The sequence below is a fragment of the Chamaea fasciata genome, unplaced genomic scaffold (assembly GCF_029207755.1).
Source record: "Chamaea fasciata isolate MVZ Bird 193981 ecotype frontalis unplaced genomic scaffold, bChaFas1.0.hap1 SCAF_14, whole genome shotgun sequence".
Lineage (NCBI taxonomy): Eukaryota > Metazoa > Chordata > Aves > Passeriformes > Sylviidae > Chamaea > Chamaea fasciata.
The window spans coordinates 12,745,137-12,759,849 of NW_027094099.1; the positions used below are offsets into that span (position 1 = coordinate 12,745,137).

Sequence of the window (14,713 nt, forward strand, 5' to 3'; positions counted from 1 at the left end):
GCTGAATGTGAAGCCAGCCTGAAAGACGTCCCTTGATACTTTTATTCAGCCGTAGCAAGGCTGCTCACTCCTACAGAAGGACACTTGTAAACAGTCTCTGCTTGTTCCCACTCTCGCTTTTTGAGATGTTACAACATATCACACTTCAACACAGTGGGAGCCACGGGAGGCTCAGACACAGCCACCTAATTAATGCCAGTGCACTGCAAAAAGGCTTGTTACAAGAATTTGATGATACCAATAAAAGAGAAGGCTTTCAGCCTGTGACCATAAAAGTGTAAGCAATACTTGCTATTAGAACTGCCTTCCCACAGGCACAACAAATCGATGGGGACTTGAAGCTTCCAGGAAAAGCCCCAGAACTGTCTGCTCTCTACTAGAGCTGCTGCTTCCAAATGGAAAACGCCATCAGGAAGGCCATACCAAAGCCTTACTCCCCTTTATAGCAGCAGTAAAGAACCCAGAAGTACTTTCTGTACTCAGTGTAGCTGCACCAAAATCCCTTGGAAGAAAACACATGTGACATCAGCTATTGACTAACAGCATGCTGGAAAGCTGCAAGTTTCTGCCACCACAACCATCTGCATAGCAGAACAGAGTGAGTGGAGCAGAGATATTTAATCTTGGACAACTCTTCAGCTTTTGTTTTCTAATTCTGAGCTTCACAGCAGAGGGGAAAGGATGGGCCACAAAAAGCCTTCTATTCCTCTACTCAGAAGATTACATGGGCATCATGAGAGGAGCTCAAGTACAATGTTTAGCTGCAGGGTGTTATGTCACATCTCTACTTGATAAGCTTGCACCAACACTACCATCAGTTCTGTAGGAGACAACAGGCAAACTACAGCAATGGCTTCACCAGGGAAGGTACAACTGGCTGAGGAGCGGACCAGGTTCCTGAACTCAAGGACAATCAGGTGCTCAGGCAAATCTCCCTCAGATCAAATTCTCAGAAGTTCTGTTGACATCTTCCTATCATTGTTTTATTCAGAAAATTAAGACACCAATATCCGAGACCATCCTGACACCTGGATTTTAAGCTAGCTTGCTTAATTAGTGAATTTTTTAAAATAAAACTGAGCACAATTAGTCATTAGGGTTTTGTACAGGTAACTCAGTACAATTGATCCAATTGAACCCTATCTCCCCGAGAATGTTCTCTCCCATATAATATTCAGATTACAAACACATCCTATCTTCTGATACTTTTATATCTCATGTTAGCCTGTCAGTCCCTTAAAACAGCATACCAGCTTGCCATTACTTTCAGAAAAATCAGCCGTTGGTAGGCAGGATTATGCTTTGACGCTTATGAACTAGTATTTTCCATTTTAAAACACATTCACAGAACTTACGCACCTCAAACATGTGCTAGAGGTTCATGTATTTGTCAAAATCTCTACCCAAAAGCTCAGATCAGCCAGTAGATGTAACACAAAGCTGGCACTGCTTCAACTGCACAGCTTTCTGCAGTGATTATTTAAGCAGTGGATCTAGTCCTTGAAGACTCCATGCCCTATGGATTCAGCTGTGTCACTTGAGGCACGTCCTCTGAAGTCTGGTATTTCTGTAGACCTAAACAGACCTGTCTGAGCCAGGGCAGATTTGCAAGGGCTGAGTCAAGGCACTCAGCTCTAAAATTTTAAGGGTTTAGCTTACTAAAATGGATTTGAGCTTTGCCTCTAATCACATAGGACAAATGTCTCCCTCTTTAACCAGCTGGGATGAGGTCACCTTGCTTCTGTTTCATTAAACCCTTTTTGCATTGACCCAATAAACTTGTCTGTTACAAGAACAAACAAACCCCACCACACAAAAAACCCCAGAGATAATCACAGGGTTGAGCCAGACAAATTTTAATCTAGAATCTCCTCTAACTGGGGCAGCATTAATCTATATGGCCAAACATTTGGCTTTTCCCACGTACAAAACACTGGATTCACTTCTGGCAGGCTAGGGAAACTCACCAAAAAGCATACCACTGGAAGCAATCAAGCCTTTTCATCCATCAAAGCATTTGAGATCCACACTGAGGAGTCCAAAGAAGTTGAAGTTCTTGGCCCCAAGGATGCTGTTTTGAAGCATATTAATTGCACAATTTTTTTTTTTTTAATCACTTACAGGCATGACAGCCCCAAAGACCCACAGTCCTCTCAAGCAATGTTGTTAACTCCCAATTTTAACTGAGGAAAAACTTCAAAGTCAATCACTGGAAAGTGAGTGGTGGACTTCTGTTTTTTACACTTGCTCTTTCATCACAAGAAGCTGAAAACCATGTTACAGGAAACATTTCAGCATTACTGTTAACACAGTACACTTCATCTGCACAAGTATAACAAGAAAAAAATCCCAAGTCGCACCCTTTCCAGACAGAAACAGACACAAGTACAACAAAAAGCCAATAAAGCTACAGCAAAATCTTTGTGTAGCCTTTCAAAAACACTGGGTTTTTGGGAAAGTCATCATCAAAATATTTATCTGTACAGTAAGTGAATTCACAACTATCAACAAATCCAAGACCTGTAGACATTTCAGCTCCAGGTTTCCTGTGGAGAGGAAACTTCCAGGGACAGAAGTCACTGTGACTCAACAGGGCATGCACAGGATTTGGGAGCTACCAAGCTTTACAGCTCCTCCACCCACAGAAACAGAGTCTGACTCCTCATACTGGAAAGCCAACATTAAAAAAGCAAAGATATTAAAGGGAGCCGTTCCCACAGGATCCTCCCCCCTCAGGCCTTTTAACAAGCCATTGAAAGCCTGGCAGACTCATTTATTTCACTGAAGCATTAGAAAAGCTTTGGGCTAATGCAAGGATGCAGCTATATGGAACACAAAGAGCAAAGCCCTCTTTGAAAGGAGCTCTGCTAAGGAGATATTCTATTCTCCATTACATGGACTGAAGAATCTTGAAGGAATGCCATTTCCAGGAAGGGCAGCTTGGTACAAAAACCTCATGGATACCTCCCCACTCCTCAGCATTCTGGCTCACTGATGCTCTCAGAGCTCAGCTGGACACCAAAACACTGCAAACATGCCTGGCCAACAGTGAGACACTTTAAAAATTCCCTTTCCTATTCAGCTACAGCTTACCAAGCAGAGTAATACTCTTACCCACTGGGACTCAGAAGAGCCAAAGAGGCAATTTCTGACAAATTTAAGCAGGCAGACTTTGATAACTAACATATCAGATATTTCTTGGACTGGTTTCATATATTTTGGTGTCTGCTTGGGAATAAAACTCTGAAAGCAAGTATATCAGACAAGAGGAAAGCAAACTCACCCTACTTCAAAGAGTTGTGCCTAGGCAGACTTGGATCAGAAATAAGGTGGGTTTTTCCTTCCCACCTTTTTAAGGAGGAAGGCTGAAGTTAGTTCTTTATGGAATGTTTCCAGGAAATTAATCATCTTTAATATCAGCCAAAGCTAATGACTTCTCTGAAAGGTACACTGCAAAACCAGAAGGTACAGGCTTGTCACTACCAGGTAAGTTATTTAGAACCCTATTACAGAGAAAGGAACTTTATTAAGGAAAGGGTAAAAAGTCAGAGCACTGCAAAGTTTTTTTTAAACAAAGACAATTTTTATGCCAGCATATTACTCAAATGTCACTCCAGGAAGTGCATGGAAGTGTCACACTGCTGAGTTTTCAATACTTTAAAAGCAGAGGACAATGTTTAGAGACCATCCAGATGAAGAGGAATACACATGAGAAAGTCCCTGAAACATGTATCCTGATGGGAAAAGCTGCCAGACTAAGCACTGGAGGACAAGCTACACAAGTACGAAACCTGTGCAAGTGGACTCAGAAAGCCTCAAGTTTTATTGCACAGTTCCATATCCTATCCTTTACCCAGCACTTGCATTAAAAAATGCCTTTGCTCTTATGGCAAAATGTTAAGTCCAAACTGCTTTGTTCCCTGAAAATTACAAAGACAAGTATCTTAGGGCCACACTAATACTACGCCTCATCAGCTTAAGCACATAAACCAAGTCATAACATCACTTATCTTGAGACTGGCATCTACCCAGCCCAAGCTCACCCAGGGCAGAACCTCCCATTACCTTCAGTGTGGCTCAGAGAACACGTCAGAAGCAAATGCTGAGACCTTGATGCATCACTCAGTACTTCTGGCCATTTAAAAGAGCCAGCTAAGTCTCAGACTTCAATGCACAGAGAGTATAATTAAGAATTAGCTGAGCACTTAAGGCACTTAAGTTTAGGGTTAGATGTGGCAATGAGAGCTCAAGTGCAGTCCTCAGGAGTTTGGCAAAGCCCACCACGGGTTTGTTGTCCAACATGTGACAGATTTTATCTCCAAATAAAGAGGGCACACTGACATGTCCCATCACAAGGACACTTAAAAGAACACTATTTGGACAGTCTATTGAAGTCCTCAGTGCAAATCCCTCCCTGTGCCAGGGCCATACCCAGGGCCAGGATTTGGCTGGTTGGCAAGTACAGAAACCAGCAAACACAGAAACCAGCAAGTATTGTTTACACCCTGTTCCAAAAAAATTTCTTGGCTGCTGCCTTCACTGGAACTTCACCTTTTCATCAGTTACAATACTTGGCTCATACTAAATTTAGAGGTACTGTGAGGTTACAGGGATAAAGTTCATGGCACAAGGAACCATCAGCACATTCAGAAAGACAGATGCCTCGAACTAGAGCTTTTTATCTTGCCCTTGAGGAGTTCTACACCTTCAGAGCAGAAATCAAGCATCTCAGAGGGCTGGGTGTACATTCAAAGGCACGTTTCTTAGAAATGCACCCAAGAATAAACCTAGAGCCAAGTGGGCCAAAGGCTCTTCAGCACTCTCACTTCTCCCAGGTTAATTTACAGTCAAATGAGCCTTGATTTTCACTTCCTTCTAACTACAGGAACTGCCTTTGTTTCCCCACAATATCATTTTAACTGATCAGAAATAGCTCTATTTCAGGACAGGCACCTTTGATACATTACCTAAGGTTGCTATGTAGAGTCCTTGTTACATCACCTTATCCTGGTTCCTGTTTGTGTCAAATGGATTGAAAACCTCTGCATTAGCTTTTAAGGCACACACCTCATGAACATGATTAAACCAAGACAGGATCAGACTCTGACTTCACAGAAATCAATTAATTGCCGTAATCAAATACTTGTGTTTGCTCAAATAACATGAGCCTTTCCTTTGAGATAAGGTGAAGAGACTTGAGACTGTCTCCCCAACCACTATGTTATGTAACTACAGGGCAAAGCTTCAGGTCCTCATGGATGAGGTAAAGACAACTTTAAGGTACAGAGAAATGTTGGGTAACATCTTTCCACAGTCTCCCAGCATTAGCAGGTGTCCCTTGCCTACCAACACAACTGTGCCAGGGAGCAGCACTAAGCTCAAGGGAAGGAATGGAGCAAACAGACTGAAGAGAACCCAACAAACCATGCTCAGTAGCTGCGGGAATGCTGTTGGAATCAAGCCACAGACAGCTAAGTGAGCTAATAAAAACTGGATTATAGACCAACCCTCCCTCAAGGAAGTCTGCTCTATTCCTCCATTATACTTTGAAGCATCACATTGTTAAAGCCTCATTTACCCTCTGACTCCAACCCCTCCATTCCCACAGTGCCACAGGGTTCAGCTGAACATGCTAGAGGAACAGCTCAAAGTCCAAGCACATCACAGCTGTTTGCTCAGCTAGAGGATTGAGTAAGTGGGGAACATGTTCCACACACATCAGGGAAAGCCCACCTATAACAAATCACAACACAGGTCAGAGAACTTTATTTGAGAACGGTCCAGTTCAGGCAGTCTGAAACACCTACATTGAACACAATGAAAAGCTGAGGTGCTGTTTCACTGAGGTCTTTAAATACCTTGCTTACTTTGTTCCCCTGACGAGCAGCTCCTTTCCACAGGGGAGCAGAAGATTTGCAGAGTCATTCTCTCACAGCCTGTCCATGACAGATAGAAGGCTTGCACTAGAGGAGTTATTCACACAAATACATTCAAAATTAAGCAAAAACATTTCAGGACAGAAGAACTGCACACAAAGAGACAGGGGCTGAACAACACACAGCTACCAGTGCTGCTGAATACTCAGGTTCTCCCAGACTGCAACTAAAAGGGAGGTTTTGGAGCACTACAGCAGCCACCAGCAATTCAGTGTGCAAAGAGCTACATTGCCCTCTCTCCTGCTGAATCAGAGTGACAGGCTAAGGGTATTACAGGCTCCTGGTTTAGGACATTTTGTCCTTACCTCCTCCCAAGGAGGTTCACTGTAAACAACTGTGCATGTGCTTATTTCACTTAGGACAACCCTTCATATTCACATATGCTCAACGAACACTTCACAGAACTGGGTGCTCCAGATAAGGGAGAGCCAGGCTTGAACCCTCTTTGCACAAGCTTTTTGGAACCTGCAGCTCTATATAAAAGCATTTTTGAGGCCGCTTTGAGGTAAGTTTAGAAGCAGGACAAGCCACTCAACAGTGAGCCTCTCAGTAGCAGTCACTTGTCCCTTCCTATAAGGAGCCTGTACTATACTTGTTGAGTACTCGATGCCCAGAATAGGGCTATAGCTCAGTTACGTGCAAATAAGGCATGAGACATTTCAGAGAAGTTTGATGTTTGCAGGTGTTCAACCTATATTAGCAGAGGAAGTTACAAATGCCATTTTTTTTAGTCAGACTGGACCCATGATAAGGAGAAATAGAAGCATTACTCAACAGCAGAGAGTAGTAGGCAATTGCACTTCTTGGTCAGTCTAGAGATACAGATAATCTGTTCTCTGCCAAGTCTGGCACTGCCTTCCACTGCCATTACCTTTAGGAGTTCAGGCACAATGACGTTTCAAGCACCTGGTTTGTACAGAACTGCTTTGCAAAGCATTTTCAATTTGTGCTGCCTGATACTGGCATAGTAAAGCTGGCAGTCAATCTTTATTATTAAGTCAACTGAGAGAGCTGAAGGAAAGACAAGCCCTTGGGTGCAGAAACCTTCCTAGAGCCAGAAAAGGCTAAGATAGCTGCCCCACAGGGTACCATCACTGCCACCCACACATGCTGGGCAAGTGGGACTTTGCTTCTCCACAAAAAGGACAGTGTGCCCTTGCACACTGAAATTAAATCAATTGAAATTCAATCAATCAGTCGAGCTTGGATCAGATGTTTAGCTGCGTATAAGCTTAAACTTTGCACGATATATAGGCAGAAGAAGGGGAAATACTCGCACAGAAAATTGATCTAATTAAGAACAGCAATTCAGGGCTATAACACATCATGAAACATACTCTTCCAGAGAAACTCAGAAGTGGAGATGAAGACTCCAAAGTACTAACACACTATGATTGTTTAGGTTTTTGCTGAAAAGTCCAAGTGACCAGTTTCAGGCTGGTCTTTGCACCTTTCAGTAGGGATTACAAGCACGCAAGAACCCAGCACTAACACTCCTACCAGAGACTGAACTGTCCTGTTCTTGGTTAGCTTAATCCAAGTTCTGGTACTGCCAGAGCTGACAGTGTGGAGGTCTGGATGAAGAGGCAAGAGATATGGAAGAAGAGAAGTAACAGGACAATGTAAACCCAGTAGCACCCAGGCATTTCACAGCTCCAAAGCAACCATTTCCTATCCTACACCAAATCCCATCTGGAGTATAACTGGAACTTGCTACACTCAGAAAACATCTTCAGATGCCTGTGTCAAGGTCAAAGGATGTTATTTTGCCATCTTTCCTTCTCAGTGCCACATCCCAGAATAACTCTTTCAGTGTATTAATTTCTGAGTTTTCACATGACAAGTTTATTAAAGCAGCTTTATGAAACACTAAGAGTTTAAGCTGCTGTTCACCCCCTGAATGGAGAAATACAGCTTTTACAGGAAAAGTAGAACAAGTTAATTTTTAAGTTTAACTTCTTCAGAAACAGTTCTGCAAGACAGAAGGTTTTATCCACAACCTCCACATCTTTTCCACACCTGAAAAAGACAGTCTGGCACAATCTTAGGTCAGCTAATTCACTCAGTAACACAGAGGACCACCCATTCAAAAGCAATTATTTTTAAGAATAAGACAGGAGAATGGAAGAACTCAAACATTAGCTTTTATTTCTCTTTTCATACCCTTCCTGTTCTTACTCTTGACTTTGAGATAAAGTAAATGATGTCTAGAATAAGAAGAATGGCTGCATGTCCACTGATATAAGAAGAGGTAAGAGAAGCTATTAAAAGTTCTTTTGTGATATCAGAACTAAGCAAGCACCTCAGAGAGAAGGTGACACATGAAAGATAAGACAGCAACCCAAGACTACTTGTCAACAACAAAACTCCCTGCACAGGAAATACACATTATCAACTAAAGTGTATAAATGATACCACATATGCAAACAACTGAACCGAGTGTCCTGTGGACACGATATCAGCAGGGACTAGAACATGTCAACCTAAGCAATATTATGAACATGGCTGAGCATGATAATAATTGATAAATAAGGCATGTAAGATGAACACACTGTACCAGTTAGCTGACTAATAAGCCAGGAACATTTGTTACAGAAGGATGCAGCAGTGCTGTGAACGCCAAAAAGCAATCTAAGGGGCTGACAGGAATCCTTAGTACTTGCCAGGCCAGTGACAATTGTTCATCAACAATAAGACGAAGCTGCTATGAAGTCTCTGAGGGAACCTCCAGGAGAGTGCAAGTATAGAATGCAATCCTTCCAGCCATAACTGCATGAATAAAGCTGCTCCTGACATACCTCTGCAAACAAGGTGACATCAGGTGAGAGACCTCAGCAGCTGTAACTCATCAATTGTGACAGACACATCGACACATCCTGCGCTGGAGGAGATTCACGAGTTACACCTGAAGGTGCAGGATGGGGCAGAGTCCCATCACACAGGGTAACAAGCAGGTACACAGCAGGCAACAAAGGGGAGCCTGAAGCTGATACAAGATGCTCCTAGCAGGGTCAGGACCTCGGAGCGTGAGCACCAGGGAAGAGCCTCACTTAGCAGGAGCAGCATGACCTGACAGGGGGCACAATCCCCCGGCTCTCATTCACGCAAGGACCATTCTCTGCTACGCACTCAGCCCCCGATCGCAGCCCACCTCGGCCTTCCTGCCTGTAAAGGGATGCGCTGCTCCCACCCCAGCTCTTGCCCTGCACAGGGAGCAAAAGTGGAAGCTGCCACCGCACCGCCACCTCCCAGAGCTTCCAACGTCGGGGAGAACCGCGAGGGGAGCGGACAGTGACCGCCACAGCCCCAGCGAGGGACATCCCCATCTCCCCCCTCGGGCAACAGACACGCGGGGCCGGCCACGCAAACAGCGCACGGCAGGACGGCGGCTGGGCAGGGACAGACCCGGCCGCGGGGCAGCCCCCCAGGCCTGTCGAGAGGAAGGGGAAACGGGCCCGGCCATCGCCGGAGCCCTGCGGGGAAGGGGCTCCCGGGCGCCCCCACCTCACCTGCAGCCCCAGCCGGGCGCGAAGCCCCCGACAGCTCCCGCCGCCGCTCCCGCCCGTCTGCCACGGCCCGGCCGCCCGCTGCCCTTTAGCGGCCGCCCTCGTCCTCCCATTGGCCACCGCCGCGCCGCTTCCGTCCAGGCCAGCGCGTCGATTGGTGAGAAGGCCAGCTGAGGACGGGCGCTCCATCACTGACGCGCGGGGGCCATTGGCTGGAGGAGGAGCGGGGGCGGAACGCCGCTGTTCCAATGGCACTGACATCTGTCAGTCACTCGGAGGACGGTGATTGGCGGCGGCGGGCCGGGGGCGGAGCTATCGGCGCCGGCGGGGGCAGCGGTGCCGCTGCCATGACAGAGCCTGGGGGCACGGTGGGGTGTGAGGGTTGGGGGCTGCTTCAGCCTTCAGCCTCTGCTTCTGTCTCAGCCGCGTTTTCAGTGCCACCATGACGTGGGGGACGCAGCCTGGGGAGCGGCTGTCGCTGAAGCACACGGTTGCTCCTCAGTGACATGGAGCTCAGTGGTCTGGAGGACCAAAAATCCCTCGAGGCTGCCCGATAGGCCGTGCGCTGTACCTGGTGCTAGATGCTGGTTACATAATACTGCGTCTTTTAGTATCTTGGAACCTGAAAAATGGTGTCTGGGCCCTCAGCACGCTTGGTTTGTTTATCATGGCCCACAGGCCAGCTCTGTGTGGCAAACACTGGGACCACCCTTGGGCTGTGCCGGCGGCAGTGAAGGGTCTTCCCTGGTCCCTCAGAGTGCTCAGCATCGTCCCACCAAGTGGGGCGTGTGACAGGGACAGCGAAATCCACTCGGAGGTAGATGGACCCTGCCCTATCTGAAAGGCACTGGAGGAAAATAAATGATAAAAAAACTGTCAACAATGCGATGTTTATAAACCTGTTTTTTTTAAATTATTATTCTTCAAAAAGCCATGCGTTATGTTGCTGGTAACATCAACCATTCTGAGCTGTGTTAATGGTTGCTTTATATAGCTGGATGGAAAAATCCTTCCTCTCATTTCAGATATTTTGTTTCCTCTGTTTACTGGGTGTTGGAGCTTCCTACGTGGAGAAGGCTCTCAAAGAGCAAGTCACATTTTCCAGGGTGCTGTGTACATGGAGAGATGAGTAACTGCTGTAGCCTGAGTCACAGGGAAGGAGGGAGTGCTGGGTAAGGGCAGAGAGGGAAATTCTGGAATGAAGGTGGCAGAAGAAACAGCATCCTCCTCCATGTTTGCTAGAGGTGTGATCCCACACCACTCAGTCAAACAGAGTTGTATTCCTTATCTTTTAATTAACCTTGTGGAAATACCCAGGGTTTATGGTTGCTAAATTTGTCAGCGGCTCAGCCGGCCTGAGGTTTGGTGTGTCTCAAGGCAGCTGAGTTATGCTTGTGATCGAGTTAACAGATAGGCTCAGCAGATAAACATCCGGTATCAGACTCAACTAAGTATTTGAGGAATGTGTTTGAGTTTGATTACAGAATATTGCAGTCCAATTGATTCCAGGTGTACCTTAGCTCTTTCACCATTTGATCCAGGCAGGAAAAAACAGATCCAGGAAGGAAAACACACCTCAAACTAGAGCTGAGCCTCCAGGCAAGGCTTTTGTTCTAAGTCCTTGAGACTGTTGGAGATTTCCATGACCTGAGAGAAGCTCAGCTATTAGAAGAGAGCTTTGTTACAGACCTGTCGCAAACCAAACTTACTGCTCACTTCTTGCTGAGGACAGATGAACACTGAAGAGGTGACAGCATAAATTTACAGGTGGCTGTGGCAATGGGAGCCAAAATCCTGAGCTGTGTTTATTGCAAGGAGGGAAGTGATGGAAAAGGTGCTGTATCTCTAGAAAGGGAGGGAAGAGCCAGTGCAAGTCATCGGTGTTTTATGCTGGGCAGTGTTGAGGGGTTCCAGCTGCACCTTGTAGCATGGGAGCAGGGATATCTGGGAGGAAGCAAGCACATTTTGGGAATGCAAATCTGACTTTGGGCTGTTAAAACAGCTGGTGAGCCGCGGCTTGTGAAGGAAGCTGCCCTCCCTCTGAGTGTGGGGAGTTGCTCTGGTGGGCTCTGCAGGGTTGGTGCTAGAGTAGCCCTGTGTGCCTGTGCCATAGGTGGAGGGTTCAGGCCCGGAGCCAGGAGCAAGGCTGTGCCACTCATAGTAAACAGGTCATACTCAGAAAATGCCATCTGAGCAGGAGCCTGAGCCATCCCCAAAGCAAGAGTGCTGGAAAGAGCTGAGCTTCATTTCGTGAGCCTTCTAGGGAAGGATTTAGCTGCTTCAGCCCAGCAAATATTTCTGCCTGATGTTATTGCTGAGAGGTGGGATGGGAGTGTCCAGGAACACCCTAATGGTTTGGAGACAGGAGGATCCTTCTCTGAGCAGTGTGGCTACTGCAAAAGGGGACAAATGTACATGCTGGAAACTGTAAGCACAGGAAGAACGCAGCTTTGCCTCGTGCTTTGGGGAAGCAATTACCTCTGTACAGAGAGGCCAAAAAAAGACTGATGAAAATTCCACCTTTTTTAATGCAGTAATTGGAAAGGTACCAGGCAGAGAGAACTCCACGTGCTGCTGAACCAGCCTGAGACACCGCCGTGCAATGCCGTGGTGACAATCACCCTTTGTTCTTCACATCCCTCTCTCTTTTGGCTGTTGCTGCCACAACTCTGAACTCTTTTTCTGCTTCATTTCCCCATGCCCAGCTTTTCTCCTGCTCAGCAAATGTGCTGTGTGCTGTAGGACTCCAGTGGACTTTGCACCCCTGAGGAAACCTTTTTGCCAGAGGAAACATCAGGGTGTTCATCGATGGCAGTGTGTAGTGGGAGCAAAAAGGAAAACACCTCTTAGGCAGAGTTTGATTGCCAGTTGAAAATAAGCAAAGTGCCTGTCAGTGACATGTGAGTACAAAAAAGCTTTGCAGATGGAAATAAAGGCAATGCTTTTTCCTCTTCTCCTGCTCTGCCTTCCCTGCAGTGCCAGTGAGGCTTTGGCTCGTGGGCTGCTGAGCCGTGCTGTTCCAGAGCCTGTTGGATTTGGAGGCACAGTGCTCTTTGGACTCTTACATATTTTCTGAAAATGGTGTCTAAAAGAGTAATGGGCACTTTGCAGAGCTCTAAATAGACCAGGCTCTGTCCTGAGGAGCTAGCAACATACGGAGGCAAGTGCCAGGGATAGGAGAATGGCTGCATCATACAAACCAGCTGGGGAGGTGGCACGTGGCCCACCTGATCAGTATTTTTCCATCACATTCTCATTCAGCAGCTCCTTGCCAACTTCATCTCTGTCACGCTCCTCAAAAGCTTCTACTCTGGGTTTATTTAGCATGCTATTTATTTCCTAATTATAGAACTGAAGTGACTGACCTCAGCCCTTCTGGGTACTGCTGTCCACCTTCTTGTCCCCTCTAGACTACAGGCTCTGGTCTCCTCTAATGGCTGAAAGCCGTTGCTAGAGACTTTCTGACTCACTTTTTTTGTTTTTTGCCCAAACCTGAGGACTCAGACTGCTTATAAAGAGAGCTTCACTGATCATTTCAGAGCAGATGGGCTATTTCATTCCCGAATTCTTTAGGCCAAAAGAGAAATGCCACTGAGCTGAGCACTTTACCAGGCTGTCTTCTGCTGCTTGTCCACAATCTCCCAGCAGCCGGCTCACTGCTTTTATCCCACATCCAGCCACAGCTGCTGGGCAGAGGAAGAGGTTTTGAAAACCAGTCCCTGGCATCAGCAGAGCTGCTGGTCCTGCTTTTGGTTGCTCCATGGCACTTTAACCCTGCCTGGCTCCACAAACAGACTCAGTGGTCTGGGAGAAGGATCCATCTGTATCTCCCTGAAAGGAGTCTATTCACAACACTAGTGAATTTTCCAGGGAGTCTAATTAGGTGAAACTCCTACCTTCAGGATACCTTCTGTACCAAAAGCTGCCAGGCTGAGCAAACCTGTTCCCTGCAGCCACCTCTAATGCCACCTCTTATGCCACCTCTTGTTCAGTTAGAGCTGTTTCTGCCCCTTTCACACCTTTTGGTAACTTAAGATACAGCTACAGGAGCCAGGCACTGCTTTGGTGTGGCACCTGTCCCTAAAGCCACCTGCAGAAGCAGAGGGGATCTGTGCAGGGAAGGTGGCATCAGAGCAGCAGGTGTCTGGCAGGCAGTGAGAGCAGGGAGATGGGGCGTCTGTGAGGGAAAGCAGGGTGGATTCAGACAAATAGATGTACTGGAGCCAGAAGGATGTATGAGCTTCTCCTGGAGAGTTTCCAGGATGTCATACTGAATAAAGGAAACCACTGGTCTTCTGTTTAATCCCAAGTGGTCTGAGTGACATTTGCCACTATAGTGTGTTCCTGAGGTTGGAGTCTGGAAAGGCTGTGATTGTCCTGCCTCAGACAGCTGGCAAGGGAGTCTGCTAAGGCCAGGGTTTTATGGGTTTTTTTCAGTGGCTGCTTGCGAAAGGCTTTCTGTGGAAAAGTTTCCGTAGAAGTAGTGGTGCCTGAGGAGAATGCAGAGTTGCAATCCTGCAAACTGAAATGCTCAGTGAAGTGAACAATGGGATTAGCAGCCCCTTGTAAAAATCCAAATTTTAGTATTGCCTGAGGAATGGGGAGGGGCCTTTTCCTAGAGTGCAATATTCATGGAAATAAATTGAGCGAGGCGGAAGATTGATTTTGAGCCAAAATAGTGGGAGTTGGAATAGGTCTGGGAGGAAGGGAGGGAGAGCACAACGGTGTTTGGATGATGGTGAGTACAAAAGAAATGGTTACAGTTGTGATTTGGGAGAATGAATGATGGTGTTTGGGAGCAGAGAGCCAGAGATCTGTTTCCTGGAGGTGTAGAAGGAAAGCAGGGGTGAGAGGAAACAGGCTTGATGCTGCTGCAGGGAGGTGTGTTGTGGGTGAGGCTGGTGGGGTCCACGGGAGCATGGTTTGGCAAAGTGGGTAGGTGAGCAGGAAGCCGCAAAGAGCAGTGGGATGTCTGGGATAAAAGGCTAATCCAGAGCATCCCCATCTGCCTGATGGCTTCCTGGAGATGCACTGGCAGTCACAGCCAAGCAGTGAAGGTCTGCCACTATGGCCAGGGATGAGCTGGGGGTGACCACCCTTTTCCATGCACAGGCACCTGGAAGGCTGCAGATCAGTGTCCCATGAAAACAAAGCAACTGCAGAGCTACTGCCCTCCATTCCTCTGGCTGACTGTACCTGCCTTTGCAGGAGCACCACTTCCCTTTGTACCACCTCTGAGTTAAAGTATTGCATGGGCTGGAGGAAATAAAC

The 14,713-nt window shown here is 46.7% G+C and overlaps 1 protein-coding gene across 1 annotated transcript in view; it reads right to left on the reverse strand.

The window, feature by feature from the left end:
• ABHD2 (abhydrolase domain containing 2, acylglycerol lipase) overlaps positions 1–9,524 on the reverse strand; it is a 38,674-nt gene extending 29,150 nt beyond the window's left edge. Inside the window, exon 1 of the mRNA XM_066196124.1 lies at positions 9,446–9,524. The gene's annotated coding sequence lies outside the window, so the exon portion shown is untranslated. The remainder of the gene's footprint in view (positions 1–9,445) is intronic.
• Between the last annotated feature and the right edge of the window lie 5,189 nt (positions 9,525–14,713).